The 22,635-nt window shown below is 37.9% G+C and overlaps 1 protein-coding gene across 2 annotated transcripts in view; it reads left to right on the forward strand.

Moving 5' to 3' along the window:
• The window catches only part of LOC107313128 (uncharacterized), a 542,029-nt gene that overhangs the window by 516,570 nt on the left and 2,824 nt on the right, over positions 1-22,635 (forward strand). The gene's annotated exons all lie outside the window — the stretch shown is intronic.

A 22,635-nucleotide genomic window follows, 5' to 3' on the forward strand; every position in this document is an offset into this window, starting at 1 on the left:
GAATAATTCAGTAGAATTCTGGAAATTAAAAAGAAATACCAGTGGACACAGGTACTTCTAGGGTAAGAAAGACGAGAGTGTTACAGTAGAGAATATGTGGAAAAGTGTTTCCAAGTGGAAAAGAGAGTAACCACTTTCTCAGTACAATCATGTCAGCCAGATTACATCCAAAATAGGAGTTTTCACATTGATTTGCAAATTAAGTAAATTTAAAACCAGATTCAGCTGCTGAGTTTAATTCATCTAAAGTTATGAAAAGTCATGTTAAAATTCTATCAGTTGCTCCATTCTAGTTTTTCTCCATTCACTGAAAGTGAGAAATTCTGATATCCTGAGAATTTCAAGTCCAGACCTCAGAGCCTTTGATGTAGCATGCTCCTTTCTCATATATTCAAAATATGCAAAGAAATCTTGTATTCCTGTAACTGGGAGGCACTTTGAGGGTAGTCTCTTGGGATTTGGAATATGACAGTGAATTTCAGTTTTACTTTCATGTTTCATTTCATGACAGCCACAACAAATAACCAAAGGTAGCTTTCCTCTTCAAAGAGGAGATCCAATTCCCAAAAACAGATGTGGTTTTAATACTACTCTTGCCAGATATGATTTAGATGGCACTTCCATTAGCTTCTCAGAATTTTTCTGTTTTCTGAATCATGTTTGGTGCATTCTGTAATTTTACTGTATCTCAGCATGTCTTATGCCAAAACCTGTACAGAAGCCTCTCGTTCCCCTTGATCATGGCTATTATTACTTTAATGTTTAATTAGTGACAGAGAAGCTTAGTTTCATTATTGCTTCCTCCTACAGTTGAAAATTTCTGATGAAATTGAGACTTTAATCTGGCATGGACAAGTGTAGTTTATAAAAGCCAGTGTTGATTTATACTGTATCCCATTTTATCATTCTGTAACTGAACACACAGTAATCACTGCAGCCAGCGTAAAAGAGTGTTTCTGTAAGTTTTTGTCTACCAGTACATTAGGTTTATTATAAATAGAAAATGTGTTAAATTTAAAAAAAAGAAAGTGTTTAAGATAGGGTGTAAAATGCAACTGATCTTCTGTTTCTACTTGAGTCAAAGAGTTTACTTCGTGTTGTGCTCCAAGTGTGTATATTGCTGAAGTTGTAACTTCTGGTATGAGAGTAGTTGTGCTGGTATTCATGGAGCAATTAGGCAGGTTAACACTTCTAAGTCAAAATACATGCAGTTGAAGGATACTGTTCTCTGTGTAATTTCCAAAAGAACTTGTTTCATTCAGTTATGTTGTTAAATGGAGGAAAAATGTGTATAGAACAGTAGAGACAAAATGTTCAAAATTTCATTTTATGTGATGGCACTAATTTTCACTGATATATTTATTTATTTTGGCAAAACTTAATTACTCTAGAATATAGCATCATAAGATCATAAAATAATTTGGGTTGGAAAGGACCTTTAAAATCATCTAGTTCCAACCCCTCTGCTAGAGACAGGGACACCTCCCACTAGACTGGGTTGCTCAAAGCCCCATCCGGCCTGGACTTGAGGAACCTGAGGAAATGGCTGCAAGTTGTGCCAGAAGAGGTTTAGCCTAGACATGAGAAAGAAGTTTGTCTCTCAGAGGGTGGTCAGACACTGGAATGGCTGCCCAGGGAGGTGGTGGAGTCACCGTCCCGGCAATGTACAAGAGGCATCTGGCTGAGGAGCTATGAGATATGGTTTAGTGGTTTGCGGTAGCAATGGTAATGGGAGGACAGCTGGACTAGATGATCTTGTAGGTCCTTTCCAACCTTGTGATTCTATGATTCTGTGATTCTATGAGTGCTTCCAGGGAGAGGATGTTCACAACCTCGCTGAGCATCCTGTTCCAGTGTCTCACCACTATAAAGGAATTTATTTCTAATATGTAGTTTAAATCTAGCCTCTTAATGTTTAAAGCCATTCCCCTTGTCCTGTCACTGCCTGCCCTTATAAAAAGCCCCCCACCTCCTAGCTTTCCTTATTTGGACCCCTTCAGGTTCTGGAAGGCCACTGTAAGGTATCTTCAAAGTCTTCTCTTCTCCAGGCTAAAGGGCCCCAGCTTTCTCAGACTGTCCTCACAGGGGAGGTGATCCAGCTGTCTGATCATCTTTGTAGCTCTCCTCTGGACCTACTCCAGTAGCTCAATCTCCTTGTGTCGGGGACTCCAGAACTAGATGCAGGACTCCAGATGGGGTCTCACAAGAGCAGGGTAGATAGGTAGAATCACCTCCCTCGACCTGCTGGTTACACTTCTCTTGTTGAAACCCAGGGTACAGTTGGCCTTCTGGGCTGCAAGCACACATTACTGGCTCATGGTGAATATTTCATGCTCATGACTGTTCTCAACTCATTGTCTGCCCAAACTGTATCTGTGCTTGGGACTGCCTCAACCCAGATGCAGAACCTTGGTGAATGTGATGAGGCTGGCACACGCCCACCTCTCAAACCTGCCCAGGTCGCCCTTGGTGGCATCCCTTCCTGCACCACTCAGATTGGTGCTGTCTGAAAACTTGTTGAGGGTGCACTTGATCCCATTGTCCATGGACTACAAAGATGTTAACACCGGTCTGTCACGGGTTACTTAGATTTACCTATGCCCGTGACAGGGGAAGCCACCCCGTGGGCCCCCCTCCCGGGGCCCGGAAAGGAGGGGGAAAAAGGGAGTGGGATAAAACAGCGACAATCTAAGGAGGAAAAACTTATTTTACTAAATATGATACCGAAATACAAGATAACACAATATAATATAATTGAGGCTAACAAATTGAACGAAACAGAGAGAGAGAGTCCCCGAAAACCGAGAGGCCTACTGTGAACTCTAGGCGACACGGCTGGAACGCTTCCCACTCTCCGAGAAGTTCGAGAGAAGAAGGAGGGCACTCCAGCCTGGGAACGAGATTATACAGCGTCCTGGTCCCGTGACTTATCATTAACCCTGTTGTTCTCTGGGATATGTAGTCTTCTTCTGTGGACTGCACATTCAATAGAAGTATCCATACTTTACATGATGTTATGATGTGGAATACTGATACTGATAGCAAAATTACAAAACCATGACATTCCACCCCTTATTCTACATTATTACATCATGGTAAATATATATATACATATATATACACGTATGTAAAATTATGATAGCTAAACAGTAGAATTACATGTAACATAACTAAATGTACAACTATAATAACTAAAATACACTACACATGCAAACATATATACATATAAATACATAAAATTATTGACTGCACTCCCCCAGCATCAAATTCCCTTGTGGCACACATTGAACATCCCCATCCTTCTGCATTACCCACCAAGTGCACCCAGGTCCCTGGGCAAAGACAGTTCCACGGATAGGTTTGCCCTTTCCAGAAGCTGGAAGGACCCAAACAGCTTTTCCCAACATGTTCTTTACATGTACAACAGGGACCTTATCTCCTTCTACAGTGTGTAGGGGGCTAGATTGACTAGGACCATCACGATTGACAGATCCTCTAGTATTCACCAACCAAGTGGCTTCTGCCAGATTCTTCTCCCAGTGCTTAAATGTTCCGCCACCCATTGCTTTCAACATAGTTTTCAACAACCCATTATATCGTTCAATTTTACCAGAAGCTGGTGCATGGTAGGGAATATGATAAATCCACTCAATGCCATGATCTTTGGCCCAAGTATTTATAAGGGAATTTTTAAAATGTGTCCCATTATCAGATTCAATTCTTTCTGGGGTGCCATGTCGCCACAGGACTTGTTTCTCAAGACCTAATATGGTGTTTCGAGCAGTAGCATGGGGTACTGCGTATGTTTCAAGCCACCCAGTGGTTGCCTCTACCATGGTGAGTACATAACACTTACCACTGCGAGATCGTGGCAAGGTGATATAATCAACCTGCCACGCCTCCCCATATTTATACTTTTGCCACCGCCCTTCCTCCCAGAGAGGTTTCATCCTTTTGGCTTGTTTAATTATGGCACATGTTTCACAATCATGAATAATCTGCGCAATAGCGTCCATGGTTAAGTCCACCCCTCGGTCTCTGGCCCACTTATATGTCGCGTCTCTTCCTTGATGACCTGAGGTCTCATGAGCCCATCGAGCTAGAAATAATTCACCCTTATTCTGCCAGTCCAAGTCAATTTGAGCCACCTCAATTTTGGCAGCTTTATCTACCTGATGGTTGTTTTGTTGTTCTTCAGTAGCCCGACTTTTGGGCACATGTGCATCCACATGACGCACCTTTACAACCATATTCTTTGTTCGGGCAGCAATGTCCTTCCATAATTCAGCGGCCCAAACAGATTTACCCTTCCGTTGCCAGTTGTTTTGTTCCCACCTCTGTAACCACCCCCATAAGGCATTTGCCACCATCCATGAGTCAGTATAAAGATACAGCATTGGCCACCTCTCCCGTTCAGCAACATCTAAGGCCAGCTGGACAGCTTTTACCTCTGCAAACTGACTTGATTCTCCCTTACCTTCGGTGGCCTCTGCAACCTGTCGTGTGGGGCTCCACACAGCAGCTTTCCATTTACGATGCTTCCCTACAATGCGACATGATCCGTCTGTGAATAGGGCATATTTCTTTTCATTTTCTGGTAATTCGTTGTATGGTGGGGCCTCTTTAGCACGTGATACCTCTTCTGCTGGTGATGTTCCAAACCTTTTATCTTCAGGCCAGTCCATGATTACCTCTAGGATTCCTGGACGATTGAGGTTTCCCATTCGCGCTCGCTGTGTAATCAGCGTAATCCACTTGCTCCAGGTGACATCGGTAGCATGATGAGTGGAGGGAACCTGTCCTTTGAACATCCAGTTCAGCACTGGCAGTCGAGGTGCCAAAAGGAGCTGTGTTTCAGTCCCGACTACTTCGGAAGCAGCCCGAACCCCCTCATACGCGGCTAAGATCTCCTTCTCAGTTGGAGTGTAGCACTCTTCAGACCCCTTATATGATCGACTCCAGAATCCCAGGGGTCGGCCTCGGGTCTCTCCTGAGGCTCTTTGCCACAAACTCCAAGTGGGGCCTTTCTCTCCAGCAGCAGTATAGAGGATGTTCTTTACATCCTGTCCAGTCCGTACTGGCCCCAGAGCTACAGCTCGGGCTATCTCTTGTTTAATCTGTTCAAAAGCCTGCTGCTGCTCAGGGCCCCATGCAAAATCGTTCTTCTTCCGCGTCACCTGATAAAGGGGGCTTACAATGAGGCTGTAGTTTGGAATGTGCATCCTCCAAAAGCCTACTGCACCCAGGAAAGATTGTGTCTCTTTCTTGCTAGTTGGTGGAGACATGGCAGTGATTTTGTCGATCACATCTGTTGGGATGTGACGACGTCCATCCTGCCACTTTATACCTAAGAACTGAATTTCCTGGGCAGGTCCTTTTACTTTGCTTCGCTTAATAGCAAAGCCGGCTTGTAGAAGAATTTGGATGATCTGCTCTCCTTTTGTGAAAACCTCTTCTGCTGTATCACCCCACACAACAATGTCATCAATGTACTGCAGGTGTTCAGGAGCACCACCTTGTTCCAGTACAGTTTGGACCAACCCATGGCAAATGGTTGGGCTGTGTTTCCACCCCTGGGGCAAACGGTTCCAAGTATACTGAATGCCCCTCCAGGTAAAGGCAAACTGTGGCTTACATTCTGCAGCCAAAGGAATAGAGAAGAAGGCATTGGCAATGTCAATGGTGGCATACCATTTGGCTGCTTTTGACTCCAGCTCGTACTGGAGTTCCAACATGTCCGGCACAGCAGCGCTCAATGGGGGTGTGACCTCATTCAGGCCACGGTAGTCTACTGTCAGCCTCCATTCTCCACTGGCTTTACGCACTGGCCATATGGGACTGTTAAAAGGTGAGTGAGTTTTACTGATCACTCCCTGATTCTCCAACTGGCGAATCAAATCATGAATGGGGAGCAAGGAATCCCTGTTGGTGCGATACTGCCGTCTGTGCACTGTCTTTGTAGCAATCGGTACCTGCTGCTCTTTTACTCGTAGCAGCCCCACAACAGACGGGTCCTCTGACAGGCCAGGCAAAACAGACAGCTGCTTAATGTTGTCCATATCTACAGCAGCTATCCCAAAGGCCCATCGATACCCCTTAGGATCCTTGAAATGCCCCCTTCTGAGGTAATCAATACCCAGTATACATGGAGCCCCTGGGCCAGTCACAATAGGATGTTTTTGCCAGTCTTTGCCAGTGAGGCTTATTTCAGCCTCCAGCACAGTCAATTCTTGAGAGCCCCCAGTCACTCCAGAAATATGGATTGATTCTGTCCCTTCATGACTGGAGGGCATTAGGGTGCACTGTGCACCGGTATCCACCAGCGCCTTATATTCCTGTGGTTCTGATGTGCCAGGCCATCGAATCCACACAGTCCAATAAACTCTATTATCCCTTTCCCTCCCCTGACTGAGGGCAGGGCCCCTCTATTGGTTACCTGTGATGACTGGAGCAACTCCACTGGTGGTTGGTATGTCTAGTAGTTCTTTCACCCGTGCTCGTAGTGCAGAAGTGGGCTGATCATGCCACTTCCTCATGTCTTCTCCACGGTCACGTAGGTAGCGCCACATGGAAACACGCGGTGCAATCGTACTGTTGTTCTTTGCTCGAGCTGGGAAGCGTGTGCGTTTAACAGCTGAGACTTTTGATGATGCAGGTGAGGAGTAGGACTGGAATACTTTGATCAGATCCTTCATTAGACCTGGTGGCCCGTACGAGGATTGACCTTCATCAGTTGTTTCTGATACTATTACGGGATCATCATTACGATTAGTTGATGGAAACAATTTCTTGCACATTTCATCTACTCGGTTTTCTAGCCGTGAGATGGCAGAAACTGCGGCATGCAGTTGAGGGAGCTGCTGATCGGTGGTTTGAAGCATTATAATCAGCTCAACAACTCGGGGCCATCTGTCCACGAACCCTTTAGAACCTGTTACCAATGACTGTGCCATTCTCTCTGGTGCTGTACTTGTGATTTTCTGCCACATGTCAGGATCGGCCCTCACTCTCTCAGGGTCAAGTTCGCTTGGATCAGGGCTGTACAACATTTTCGCCATGGCCAATTCCCTCAGGCGCTGAATACCTTTTTGGACGGTATTCCAACTATCAAATTTAGGCTTCAAAGCATCCTTATAGGGGTACCTTTCTCTCACGGCTTCTAACAGCCGCAACCAGAGAGTGGCAGCTCCATCCGAACATCTGCTAATCCCTCTGTCGATACCTGCATCTTGGGCAATGCTTCCTAGTTGGCGAGCTTCATTACCATCTAGAGACAAGCTGTTGGCCCCGTTGTCCCAGCAGCGAAGCAACCAAGCAAGGATACCTTCATCTTGACGCCGTGTAAACTCCTTTCTTGAGCCTTGGATTTCAGTCAGCTTCAGAGGTCGACAATAGGTGATTTCCTCCTCATCATCAGTCTCTTCTTCATGCCTCTTGGTTTTTGCCTTTGCTTTTTTCGGTACTGCTCCATGCCCGGCACCTGGGTCTTCTGCAGCCCCCCCCTGTGCTTCTCCTTCTTTTCGTTCTAGACGCGTGGACACCCGTTTCCATTTCTTGCCTTCCACAGGGGCAACTGATATTGCTACTGATGCCTCCTGTGACTGATCAGAATTAACTTGGGCTTGAATCTCAGATCGGAAACTCTCTCTCTCCAGAATAGTATGATACAAAGCACGGTATGCATAAGCCAAACCCCACATAAGGTTTACCTCCTTAGATCTCTGACCCAAATACTCACTTAATTTCTTAGGGTCCCTTAGGTGTTCAAGAGTGAAATCCCATGACACTGCGGGTCCCCATGCTTCTAAGACTTTTCCTAAACCTTTCCATATTCCCTGCCAGTCATCATTCTCTGGTTCTGGAGGAGACTTCCGCATAGAACGAATGCATAGGAACATATATGCATTCATTAATAGTGATAACATGGATGCAAGTATGAACCCTATCTCAGTTATTGAAAGGCGTGTGGAAATCTGAGAGTACAACCTAAATAAAAAGGGTTTTTTTAGCCTGTACAATGAATTAAACATGGTGGTGTTTGTAAAATTGCCTGTTCCATCTGGGATGCAAGTACTTGTAAGATTCGCAACTCCATCTGGGATGCAAGTGTTTGTAAGATTCACAATTCCATCTGGGATGTAGGTGCCAAAATTCTGACCATACCACATCTCATAAAAGTACCAGGCAGGTGTCTCCATCAGTATCCACCTTATTAGGCTATATACCTGCACAATTCCACAACACCAAATTATGGTGTTAATAGTTGACCAATACTTTAAGAAGATCATAATTGCTTTCAATCCCTTAAACAGAGCAACTGGGATGAAGAGTGGATTCATAGCTGGCAGGCTCTGTAAAAATCAGAGCTAGCTAGCTTTGCTCTAAGGGAGAAAGAAATCCCTTTGTTTTCTACACAAAAGTTAGATAGCAGTGCTGAGAATGTACAGCAGCCCTTAATGTTGACAATTTGTCTGGTATTTCAAGGTCACGTTCTCAGTGAGCAGCTACGAAAAGATAACACTCCCCTAACGAAGCTCTTTAAGAGTAAAGAGAGAGTTGTTCTAAAAGCTAAAAAGCTCTATGCCCGCATTCTCCACCAAAAATCTGTCACGGGTTACTTAGATTTACCTATGCCCGTGACAGGGGAAGCCACCCCGTGGGCCCCCCTCCCGGGGCCCGGAAAGGAGGGGGAAAAAGGGAGTGGGATAAAACAGCGACAATCTAAGGAGGAAAAACTTATTTTACTAAATATGATACCGAAATACAAGATAACACAATATAATATAATTGAGGCTAACAAATTGAACGAAACAGAGAGAGAGAGTCCCCGAAAACCGAGAGGCCTACTGTGAACTCTAGGCGACACGGCTGGAACGCTTCCCACTCTCCGAGAAGTTCGAGAGAAGAAGGAGGGCACTCCAGCCTGGGAACGAGATTATACAGCGTCCTGGTCCCGTGACTTATCATTAACCCTGTTGTTCTCTGGGATATGTAGTCTTCTTCTGTGGACTGCACATTCAATAGAAGTATCCATACTTTACATGATGTTATGATGTGGAATACTGATACTGATAGCAAAATTACAAAACCATGACACGGTCATAGAATCGATCCCTGAGTAATGACACTCATTGCCAGAGTCCACTTGTACACTGAGTCATTGACTGCAAACCTCTGAATATGATCATCTAGCCAATTCCTTGTCCAGCAAGTAGTGTGTCCATCAGATCAATTCTTCTTCTGTTTGGTGACCAGGATGTCCTGTGGGTCAGAGTCAAATGCTTTGCACAAGTACTGGCAGATGGTGTTAGTTACTTTTCCTCTATCCACTGTTACTGTAACTTCATTATAAAAGACCACCAAGTTTGTCAGGCATGATTTGCCCTTAATTAGACCGTGCTGGTTACCACCAATCACCTTGTCTTTATTTTCCATGTACTTTAGTAGGGCCTTCAGGAGGATCTACTCCATGATCTTGCTAGACACAGAAGTGATATTTTATTTAAGCCATTTGATTACTACATTTCTTCTCATTTTTACTTTCAAACATTTAAGCATTTTGATGGTGAGGTATTGTTCTGGCATCCATATTTGAATAGGATGTTGATATTGTTGATTTTTTTTTTTTTTGAATAACCTATAACCATTCATTTATTAAAACCTGATTTATTTTTTTTTCATGTTTTTGTTGCACCAAGAAAAATAAAATTGCCCTTTACATTTTTTCAATCTACTCAAAGTAACTAAGTAATACCTTTTGTAATTCAGGATTGTGTAAGTCTGCTATAGCAAGATGTTGGCTTAGCTAATGCAGTAAAAAATATAACAGTATTATGGTGATAGAGAAAATAGAACTTCAATACAGCATTAACTTTTTATTAATGTTTTCCTTGCTAAAGCATGTTTCAGCAGAAGTGAGTTTAGCTTCCAAAGCTTATAACACAGAATTGCAGGGTCTGTATATCAGAGAATTTCTGTACTGAACTGGCATTTCATTAAAATAAATTGTATTAATATCTAGACATACTTAATGCTAACCATTACAGAAATTCAACAATTATCACCATAAATATTACTCATATTTTGAAGATAGATAAATAACAAATAGAAATATAATTTCTCCCTTTGATTAAAACTCAATGAAGCATTTAATATAGCCTCTTGCACTTTATTTTACACTTTAGCAAATGGCTTTAAGAAGTATAATCAAAGTTCATGTGCTTGCAGTAATGACAACATCTTTCTTTTCTATGCACTGGAACATTACAACAGAAAATATGTACTTATGATTTTTATTTTTTTTTTCTCCTGTATGGGGCTCCTACAGTATCTTTGGAAGCCACTGAACCTGGAATGAAAGTAACATTTGTAATTAAGATCTGCACATTTTAAGTGATATATTTTTTTCCCCCCTAAATGGCTTAACCTTCAGGAAACCCTATAATTCAGAGGTGTCACTTCTGAGTTGACTTTATTTCAAAGGGAAGAAAAAATATGGCCATTGCTGCACCATCTATCAATCATGTATTAATCTCTCTAATATAATGCAGCTTAGACCATGATTGCTTTCTTCTATGAAATTAATTTGTATGAAAGTCTAGATCTAAGTAAGCTTTAGAGAAGTTTTATGGACAGGAGTCATTATCCATAATGTTGAATATATTATTTAAAATTTTGATCCCGTTGAGGAAAAAAAAACAAACAAAAAAACTCATTCTAATTGTTTTTATTCATTTTGAGGTTTTTCGGTGATTATTAAAATGAGGAACTGTGTACAAAACTTAGTAAACCTATTTATAAATAGGCAGGTAAGGAATCTGAAATCTTAATTCCTGTTCAGTTTATCTTAAAAACATGAGTACATGTACAAATGTACATATGATACTGACTTTTTAATGCTTATATTCAGAATTGATATCCATTTAGAGGAGGGGGAAGGAAATGTAAAAATGTAAAACCTCTCTTTGCCCAAGTAAAAACATGTAATCTGCAATCTCTGTAGATTTCTCAGCTCCCAGCAGTTTTGTGCCTCAACTGACTTGATTTAAATTGAAGAAGATTATTGGTGCTATTGGAGTGTGTCTGCCATACATTTGAGAAGAAGAGAGACCAAAATAGTCTTAAGCAAATAAGAGACTCAATGGCATTATATGGATCTTGAATGATTTAGGAGTTGGTGGTAGCAAGAAGGAAGGATTTCTCTTGTGATCTAGTAATTTTCTTTCCAAATATTCAGTGCCTGGTGCATTACTGTCACTGCCATTAGACCCAAGTATGAGGTTTTTCCACTCTTTTTTAAATTTATTTTCCCCTTTCTCTCTCCAGCTGAGACCTGTGGCTTTAATTATGCTGATAATATGGAGATGGTTGGTCTATGTAGCCTCTGCAAGCTTGTCTATTGCTTCTTATCTCTGCCACACTTTAAATGTTTTTATCAGTTTGCTTACGGGAGTAGGAATGTTTCATAGCTTCACTGGTTATAATCGTATACAGTCTATTTGTTCTGATACAGTGCTGTATGCACTAGGTTACATAAGAAAATGGAGCATCTATCTTTAGAAGTTTATGAATTTGAATCAATGCCTGAATCAATGTGTTTAAATGTTCAAGTTGTTTAAAATTCTGCTAAATTGTTTATAAATGTTAATCACCATCATTTCATGAAGCATCTATGAGAATCATTTCTTCATGTTTTTCAACTATGGTATGAGCAACTGATATTCAAATTTGTCAGTAAAATAGTATTTTAATAATGGAATTAGTGTTTTGTTTTTTTAAAAGATGTGTAATGATGGTTGAAATTTTTATTTAAACATTTTATTCTGTAAATAAATATTCTTTAAAACAAACTTTGTTACATTGTATCAGTTTTGCAGTGATGGATTTATGATGCAAATTAATGTTAAAATGAAGGAAACTGACTGATTCCCTTTTCTAAGAAAATCAAGTAGAGTGGATGTGACTTGAGGCTAGACTGGCAGAGATCTAAGTCCAATTATCCATGCCTAACTACCTGCTTCAGGTCTTCCAACTTCCAGACAAATTTGCTGTTTTGCTGTTGACGAGTTTGCTGTTATGGAATTGTTACTTTTCTCTTTTTTTTTTTTTTTTTTTGTTGTTGTTGTTTTCTTTTCCTTATTATGCATAAAGCATCAAGAGAAATAAATAGTGGAAAACATCAGTAAGTAATATGGAATGGAAAACATGCTTGTGTTTATATCAATAGTAAATGTAGCAATACACACATACACCTGTAGTAATTGAAAATTATATTTTCATCTTCACACAGTTTCCAGCTCTTGGACTATGGAAATATGAAAAAGAAAAGAACAGAGAAAGAGCTGTAAGGATAACACAAAGCTAAACCCCAGAACAGTTCATCTTCCTTAATCCTTGAAGAGCTTCAGAGAGAATTTATTTGGTACCCTTATAGTGGTTTTTTTTTTGGTTTTTTTTTTTTTGACCCATAAAAAAAATTATTTGCAAAAACCCTGTTTGTACTTTCTGAGTGTATCTGAAAGGTGTGATTAGTTGCACTTGGTTACAATATGAGTTTCTGCCTTTGGTTTGTTATTGCTTAGGAAGATACCAATTAATATGACTTATCCTTTCTAAAAATCGAATTAACTACTATAGGCAAGGAGTATTTCTAGTTAAAGGTATTTTTTCATTCCCTGCCAAAATACTTTAAAAAAAGTGATAAAATGATTCTACTCTGTGGGAACATATAGGCAACATGAGTCTAAGCAGACACGGTGTCAGTTTTGATTTTGCTATTCTTCATTATGTTTCAGTATTACAGTCAAGAGCTTATTGCTGATGAAAGTGAACATCATGCACTGAAATGTCAAGCTTATAAACTGCTGCCTCCCACTGAAGTCTTCTCCTTTTTTGTCTGTCTTGAAGAAAAGAGCGTCAGATGACTGTTGTGCTGTCAGTTACAAAGAGGAGTCTGAGCTCCATGTAGGGCTTCTGCTAGTTTGCTGCTATTAGGATGCTCTTGCTAGTCAAGTAAGGGAGGTAGAGTTGACATCAAGAAAACAGACTTTTGGGTATGAAGGATTATTAAACTTTATAAGATATTTAGATGTGTAGCTCTTTAGAGGACAGGCAAGTAGCCAGCAGGTACTAGACTACATATGGTTTAGGGTGATGAGGGTGGTAAAAGTAAAGAGTGCAACTTTTTTTAAAGTGGTTATGAGACTTCCTTCCTAATCACCATTAGTTCAGTATTTTCTATACTGACAGGCTGCAGTATATAAACCTAAAAATAAAATTACAGGGGCCTTATTAAAGTGTTACATTCTGAAGTTCATCCTGGGCTGAGTTACAGAAGATCTTGTTTGCTAGATATTAAAAGTCTACCCACCTTTCTGAATTTATTTTCGTTTCCTGAGGAGAAGAGTAAGGATTTTTCTTTTTTTTTTTTTTTTGTCTGGGAATCTTCTAAATAAGCAAATTGAAACCCCTTACAAGGTAAAATACTCTGTGTTGAGAGAATTTCCATTACTGTGATCTGTGATTTTGTATCTTACTGTTACTAGCCAATCTGCTGTTAGTTAAAGGTGAAATTTGCTGGCTTAGGCCATAGAGAGAAACAGTATGTAAATCAAATGCACATGTTTTGGAACCAAAAGTGTATGATGTATGAGACATAATCATGGAAAATAATTCCAAGTCTTTAAATATATTGCTTACTTTGTATGCTAATGTACCTGTTAAATGTGTCATGATTTTTTGGAAAAAAAAAAAAAAAGGACAGATAGAAAGGAAGGAAGTGTAAAAAAAATACTTCAGTTTTCAAAGGTTCAAAAAGAAACTCTAACAAGTATTCAGGAAGTGTAGGTCACGGTTTTGCTTTCCCGGTTAGCTGTTTTGTTTTTATTTTTTCACTTTGAATTGTATTTTCCTATGGACTTCTTGAAGCCTAGTGACAGACATTGGATTAGATCATCTGCTGCTGCTGTCTGGAGCACAATTCATTGCAAGCTGAGCCTGGATAATCAATTAATTTTATGAATTTTGATATGTGTATTGGAGCAGAAGATATTAATCAAAAAGTCATATTCTATGATTAAGATAACATTTCTTCAGTCATTTTATGTTCCACGTACAATTAGACAATAGCAAAGCAGAGACAGAACAGCCGTCTTAACAGCAGTAATACACAGAATAATTCTTGTAATAAAACTCATTAGTGATATAAATGTTAAACGTGTTTCAAATCTCTTTCATAAAAGCTAACATCACAGTTATATGTTGCTAGTGGATAACTTTATGTAACCTTCCATCTACTGTATTTGTATTTAAATTGGAAAAAAAACCCCATGAATTTGATCAGCTTTGGCCCTTTTCTATTAGCTATTACTAAAACATTATTTGCTTCAGGATAATATTGTGTCCACACCTAAATCTTATCCTAACTCATGATTGTTTTATAACCTGTATTTTGTTTTCCATTAAAGAAAAGAGTAAGTTTCAGACTGATTATCTGCAATACAGACAGATTTAAATTTTGTGGATAGGTGATAATGCTGAATTTTAATCTTGATGACAGTTTGTTTTCAGTAAAATATGAGTGTAATGGTTACATTATTTTTGTGAGATGTATACGTTAATTACATCTATAAGTATTTGCATGTATTTTAAGAGTTCTCATGAGGCTTATCACCGTAATAGAAAATACCTATAGACATTTTGTTACTGTGAAAGTAATTTAGAGATAAATCAGATAGATACTGTTATATATTGAAATATTTTCTTATGTCAAATATAGATTGAGTGCCTTTGTTAGTATATTTTTATGCACTATAGTTATGTGATATAAACATAGGTGTTTGTGGTATTCTAAACAATCTGCATTGTTACATATCATTTCAACATTCAAAAAACTAAAACATGACTGTCATTAAAACTGTGGTAGATATTGTGTATTCAGACAGACTAAGACTTTTGTTACCTTAAAATGTTTATGGTCTAGATAGACTTGAAGTAATACTGAGTTTTGACTCCTCTTGTGTGGAGATAAATCAAGTCTGGCATAATTTACTTACAGGCATTGCTGAGTTGTTTGAATGACTCCCTGAAGATGTGTAGAAAATAACGTAAAAAGGGAATGACCTGAATGCCTTAACTCTTCTGGGATTTCCATAGGACAGAAAATATATTTCTTTTACCTATTTTGTTTTGTTTTTCCAGTTTATTTTTAACAATTAACATTAACTAATCATCAATGTTTTATCCACCAATATTGGTGGTAAATTTTTTCCTTGGAGAATGAATTCTTTCACTATTGTAACCCTTGACCAGGTTAGGAAGAAAACTCAAAACATTTTAATTTTCCCTTGCACTACTCTGGAAAAAAATCTTAAAGATTTTGAATTGGTAATTAATTTTTTTCTCTTCTCTTACTTCCATTTTTGTATGGATTTCTGTTCTCTTTTTCGTCTGCTATCACCTTTGTATAAGTAATATATATATTTATAAGGTCTATTAAAAGAGGAATGAGGAAATGCTGGCCTTCTGGAATTTTTATGTATTCTAAAATTTGACCATTGAAAACTCCATTTGCTATATAGACCAAAATTACATTCCATATAATTAAGTTCATTTTTATGCAAAAGCATATTCTTACCTAAAAATCCTGCTCTCTATTTAAATAAATCTACCACATAACATGATCATTAATTTGAAGGCATATTGTTAAAGCGCCATGGAATATCTGAGTTGCTGAGATACTAACCCAAGGACATCTTCAGCTTTAATAGACAAAACATAGATGTAACCTGGTACTTATTTTCATCTGATATGAAAAAGTTTAGTACAAACTGGTACTGGTAGGTAGCAAACTGAAATAAATGTACTTCAGTGATGTCAAAGATGCTAAAACCAGCAAAATGTAGAGGGGCTTACAAGAGAGGAAACAGTTAATCTCCATTGTCTGCAATTATTAAATAGGTTAATAATAAATATTAAATAGAACACAAATAGTTTGAGATATTCTGCATTGGAAGAAATAAGGAACTGGAGAACCAAAGCTGAAGTCTATACATATTAAGGAGTTCTTGATTTTAAAGAGAGTTATCATTTCAAAAAGTTAGCAGAAATAATATTTTTCTTAAAACACAAGCAAACAAAAATCCCCAAACTACACAAAAAGAAAGAATTTGTCAGGAGATAAATTCAGAGCTGATATTTTTATTTAAATGTTATTCCATCTTGAAGTCTCCTTGCTAGCAATAAAAACACGATAAATTATTAACTAATTGGAATAACTAATTATATTTATACCCACCAACTCAAATGTTTATAATTATCTTTACTGTCCAAGTAAACACAAGAATACCTCACAACCAAATCCAGAGATTCAAAGCGGTTCTGAAAAGAGTAAACTGTAGACATGTTTTGACTTGCTTCTGCATCTTTCATAAACAATAGATTAGCAGTCCATTTACCTAAATCAAGTTGCAATTACCATGAAAAGTTTGTCACTCAGACTCCACAACCTACAGAGTTGCATGACACTGCTTGGGAAAAGAGAAAGTAAAGTTTTTTAATATTGCTGATAAATGCCTAATTTCAGACCTAGATTAAATGCAAAGCAGTATTTGTTGTTTGGAGTTAAGCAAAATCTTGTAGTGTCTAATTTATTTATTTATTTTTTTAAATCTAAATGGTAGCCAGAATGTAATGCTCTATCTGAAAATTTTAAAATTCAAATGAGTTGTAGTTATGACTTTATCTCAAGAACACATAATTTATAAATTCCTTTTTCTGAAGAACTCTGGTTTAAGCTCGTTGTACTGCTTCCAGACTTCTAGACTTCTTGTACTTATGTCTCAGGTTAAAGACTTTCTCCTGCATTGTGAGCACTTCAGTGTAATGTGAAAGTGGAAACTGTAGACCAGTGCTTAAAGTATTCTCTTCAGTGTTTAAATTTTCCTGCCAAGTTCAGCTGACAGGTATTTATTTTTATTCTTAGTAGTAAGATGTTATTTGATAGGAATATACAGATTTGCTTGGTAAAAATACCACATTTTTATTTTTTAATTTTTTTTCCCATCTGCTGCTTTTTTTCTTTCCAAATAGCAACTCAGCTAAGTAGGAGAAGCTCTGTAGTACGAAATGCTGTTTAAGTAAATTGAGTAACTCAAGATGTAGCAGGTGTAATGGAGGTGAAAGTCCTTCAAATTACGCTTAAGATATTAAAAGATACTGTGCTTTTAGGGTGGAATATCAATGATGACTTCGGATCATTGATGAATTTCAGGGACTGATGCATGGCTGGCCTGTCATGTTCCCAGCTTGACTCTAAATGTCATTTTTCTAGTAGTGAAATACATGGAGGGGTTGGGGAACCCAAAGCAGCTCTTACCACAAACTTTTTTATGATCCTGTCCTTGTGAGTGGTGAAGTGCAATGTTAATGTTTTTTTTGTTGTTTTTGTTTTTTTTTTTTGCACTGAGGCTTCTTGGGTTCCTTAGAGGTAGGAATGAATCCCATTCTTTAGAGTGAGGACAGGTGAGGGACAAGCACTAGCAGAAGAAGCTTCCTTACCCTGCCTCATTACTGAATCTGGATTTTGAGCTTGAGACATTGCCTCTTCAGAAACTCCCAGGCTCAAAAGGTACTTCATTACCCTCTGCGCTGACATTGCCAAGAGTGCCAATTAGTTCCAGGAGGTATTTGTGGCTGTAATAGAATTCCCTCTCTGAGAGAAATAGTAATAATGTCAGGAGCACACTATCAGGTCTAGGCTCACTAAGTCTCCAGTATATTACCTTAGCTGAATGCGTAGTAATTTCGTTAATCGCAGTAAGTCACACTACTTGGAATACAAGCAGGTCTGTTTCACCTGTCATGTGTCTGAGTCAGCTTTCTACAACTCATAAGTACCTCCTGAACAAGGTTAGTCCTTTGATTTCTGAACTCATCAATTTGCCTATTACCCCACTGCAGTTATGCTGAATGACTGGTCTATTTTCAGATCTATGTACTTTTTCAGTCTGAAAAAAATATTACTAAATGTGTTTATTTGTTTTTTATTGAATTTTACTTTTTTTTTAATATTAATGAATATTTTCTGGTTCTTATTTTTCATTTCATTCTGCTGTTCCATTAGACATTTATTTCATAGTACATACTTTTTCATTGAAAACTAATGCAAATTACTAGTAAAATGTCATCCCCATGTTACATTATTGTTCAATTTAATCTTCTTTGCAGTTAGGAAAGATTTCTTGAATTTGTGTCCATTCCAATCATTATTTTCCTTAGTCCATTGTAAGAAAATAGCTTATGCTTTTTTTCATGTGCATTATTTATTCTTTGCCTAATGCTTTGACATTACTGCCACTCCAGATTCTGCTTGTTTCCTTACTTTTCCAGGTAACGTACATTTACTAGAGATATGGAATATATGGAAAGGAATGAATTGTCTTTTTGCAGTGGTAAAAGATGAGGGCAAATTATTTTTCCCTTGCATTGTAAAAGGATAAGAGACTACCTTTTAAGTCACACACGTGGATTAGAAAGTTATGGCGCATGAGCTCTTGATCTAGCATTTTGCAGTACATGATCTGTTCCCCAGATGCTTATTTTCAGGTGATTAATTTCAAAGATTTTTCAGGTGATTTTTAAGGTTACTAGTGACTTCTGCACTACCTTCCTAATGCCTTGAGTCAAAATAATATTGAGTACAGACTTATCTACACTAAATGTAAACACAACTGCTGCTTATATTTAGCGGTTGTCAATTCCAGCGGTAGGCTTTTTAATATTGTAGTTCTAAATGTGTGTACTTATAGTATGGTAGATAGTTATTATAGATAAGAATTATAGATAAGTATTCGGAAAAATACCCAAACCCCAAATATGAAAGACCTCATCATCATCTTTATAAAGGGCAAAAAACAAACCAAAGACTTATGTCCTCTTTTCAAATTGTATGTGCCCATTAAATATTGAAAATTGTCTACAGTAAGAAACAGTTCAGGAATTCATTTCAATTTGCTCCCTTGGAGTTTTACTAAAATTTCTCCTGATGGGCTGTTACTTATATACATTAATTTCTTGGGATAATTTGCTCTCCAACATCAAAAGAAGATTTCCCTAATCAACAGATAGACCTAAATACATAGACATCTTTCATCACTGATACATTTCATCACTAATGAATTAATTAGCAGTGTTCTCCAGAGGGGAAACATTTTTCCAGGTTTTAAAGTGAATATCTTTGAAATTCTTCTATTCAATAAACAGTATGATGTCACTAGACATAAGAGGGGTGGGAGAAAGGTCTACTTTTCCCCTGCTTTTCATCTTAAATAGTACATACCACATAAACTCTGAACCTGTTTCCTCATTAGATGTAGAAAAATACTAAGCATGGTCAGCAACACATAAAATATAAAGGACTTCAAATAATATATAATAAATTATATAAAATATATTTTTCTTAAGTTTTTTATTATTTGCCAAACAAATTAAGTATTTCTATTTAATTGACAATGTCATTTTGCATGTGAATACTTTTTTTTCTTCTGAATTTATTCAATTAATCAAGATCTATAATTACTGAGAACAATTATAAGTTACTGCTATGAAATAGAATTTGATACAGGATCAGCATAGGAAACTGAGACGTAGCAGATTTAATTGATTTTACATGGGACTTATAAATGTGAATAATATATAAAGCAATAAGGGTGAACATCATGGAATATTTGTTAATCTGTCAGAGTTCAGTGTATGTATGTATCTGGTTCGATGAACTGAAATCTTATAATAGACTTTTGGAAGAGAGATCGAAAACTGCTGAATTTGGTTTCTTAATCTGACTCATTTCACTGAACAGTCTTACTTTTAAACAGACATTGATGAGAAGAGTGTATACCCTGATGACTCAAAAAAAAAAAAAAAAAATTAAAAAATAAATGTCTAACAGATGGCTTAGCTACTACAGATGTAAAAATGCAAATAATTTGAAACTATGTTAAGTTATACTTAGCAATTATTCATTTGCTAAGGTAGTTTACATGGCTGTGGAAGTAGCTGGTTTATTTCCCTTAGAAGACAAATTTTCCTAACTCTGTAAAATAAAGTTCCTCCTGCTGAAATTAAAAAAAAAAAAAAAAAAAAAGTTGCTTTCCAAGGATGCAATAATTAATATTTGAATTTATTTAGTAGACAAGGCAGATAAGACAGCCTCTACAAAGTATTTCAGAGCATTTTCAGGACATTTCTAAATTATACGGACTGATGATTCCAACAAAGCTGTGTTATTGGGTTTTATTTTGGCCCTGTTATTAAAGCTTCCGTTTGCCTATAGCCTAATTCTGTTAATGGAAGATGGTGATCTTGTTTTTAGTTATAAGTTATCTATGACTCTCAGATGGCATCTAACCTTCTCTCACATGATTTATTGTAAATTCATGCCTTCCACTCAGTTTGGAAAATAATATCTTCAGGTTGTTTTTCTGGTTTGGTTTTTTTTTTTTGGTTTGGTTTTTTTTTTTTTTCTTGCTTTGTTATGGTTTTGTTTGTTTGTTTTTAATGTTTTCAAAGAAAACTGAAAAAATTTAAACAAAGATGCTAAGGCTTGCTTTTCCACTGCAGGACATATTGGTGGCTTCATTAAGTTATTCACATTTCAAGTCAGAAGAGTAAGGTCCTATGAGTGCAGTATATGAGGAAAAGACAGTAACGAACTGACTGATAGAGACAGAGCTTTGTAGCCAAACTCCTCTTGGCAGTCAATTTTCTGCAGTGATGTTAGGAGCAAGTAACAGAGAGTCTGCAGTGGGAAATCCGACATTAAGTAGGATGATGTGACTGGAACTTTGCAGAGAATAGCTTTGCAACTGTGAACTAAAATGTAGGTTACACATCTGGTCAGAGGCATGTGTCACTGATGGAATAAGAACCTCTGCTATTTCTTAAATGACATTAAAATTAATGCTATACTTCCATCACTTTGCTTCTGCTACCCTGCCACGTGGTTTTCCATATTTTACAGTGCATACATCATTTGAGTTCTGAAGAAAATGTGCTTAGTCAAAAAGTCAGCTGTATTCAAATTATTCATAAGGGAAATTGCATCTTAGGCAATTAAAGTATGTGCTGGGCAAAAGAAAATGTTGCTTCCTGAAAGCAAAAAGCAGATGCTTCATCTACTAGAAATTCTATTACATATTCTTTTCTATTACTAAGTACCTAATATTGAAAAGAAGCTTGTTCTAATCAGGGAGGAATCATACAAGGTTATTGGGGAAAAGGCTTATTTCAGTTTACATTGGTACTTTTCTACTCTTCACATAGGCTGTCTTCCACTTCTATCAAATACAAAAAAAAAATAATAAAAAAAATAAAAATGTTCTGTACATTAGTGCTATTTTCCTTTGAAATGTTGAGGGAGATCAATCCTGAACAACATAAAAGAGTGCTTGGGGGCAATGGGGCAGTTATTTGAAGGAACAAGAGCACAGGTGTTTTTCTCAGTCCTATAAGTAGCAGGGGAAAATACCAAGAGGAACAGGAAAACCTACCTGATAACACATGGCAAAGATGCTGATGCCATTTATGGAATTCTTTGTTTTGTTTTGTTTTAGTTTATTTGTTTTAATCACAGTGCAGTTTATATGGTGGTGTGCATGCTGGAGACAGATAGGGTTCACCTGTCTCAAAGAGGAAAATGTATTCTAGACCAAGAGTTGCCAGGGCTCATTGAGAAGGCTTTTAATTAGGTGTAAAGGGAGAAGGAGATAAAACCAGGCTTGCTAGAGATGAGCCTAAGGGCAGCTTGCCGGGATTGCCAAGGATACTGAGGTGTCCAGAGAAGGATAATGAAGCTGATGAAGGGCATGGAGCATAACTGTGAGGGAACTGGTATTGTTTAATATGAAAAAGGGAAGGTTTAAGGTTGACCTTAGCATTCTCTATAACTACCTGTAAGGAAGCTGTAGTGGGGTGGGGACTGGTCTCTTTCTATATATCTGGTGATCAGATGAGAGGTAACGCCTTAAGTTGTGCCAAGGGAGTTTCAAGTTGAATATTTGGAAAATTTCCTCACCAAGGGAGTGGTGAGGTGCTGGAACAGGCTGCCAAGGGAAGTGTTGGAGGTTTTTAATAAACATATAGATGTAGCAGTTAAGGACATAGTTTAGTTGGCAATGCTGGTGGTGACAGGTTGACAGTTGGGCCTAGATGATCTTACAGGTCTTTTCCAACCTTAATGATTCTATGAATTGACTTCATTTTCAGCTTGGAGTGCAGTGATAGAGTAAATAGGAGAGCAAGACTGATGTGATGAGGCTTTGGATTCTGGAGTCATGATCCCCATATGGAAGTAGGGTTAATTTAGCTGAAAAAATTTAAGTAGAGTAGATCTGGAATAAGCAGTGCACTTTCATCATCAGTCTTTGATAATTTACTAGGAAGGGAAAAGAGCTAGGCCATATTTAAAATTAGTCTGAGGGAATAAGGTAGTATACTATATATCTTTTGCCCCCTTAGAATATAAATTACTCCATTCAAGCCATTAAAAAAATTGGTTTCTGCTAGATGTCTAGTTGCAAATCAGCAATTTATGACCTTTACAGCAAAACAGTACTATTTGGGTTGTTTTTTACCTATAAA

This window comes from Coturnix japonica, chromosome 4, assembly GCF_054131305.1.
Source record: "Coturnix japonica strain WE chromosome 4, WE-NBRP24, whole genome shotgun sequence".
NCBI classification, from domain to species: domain Eukaryota; kingdom Metazoa; phylum Chordata; class Aves; order Galliformes; family Phasianidae; genus Coturnix; species Coturnix japonica.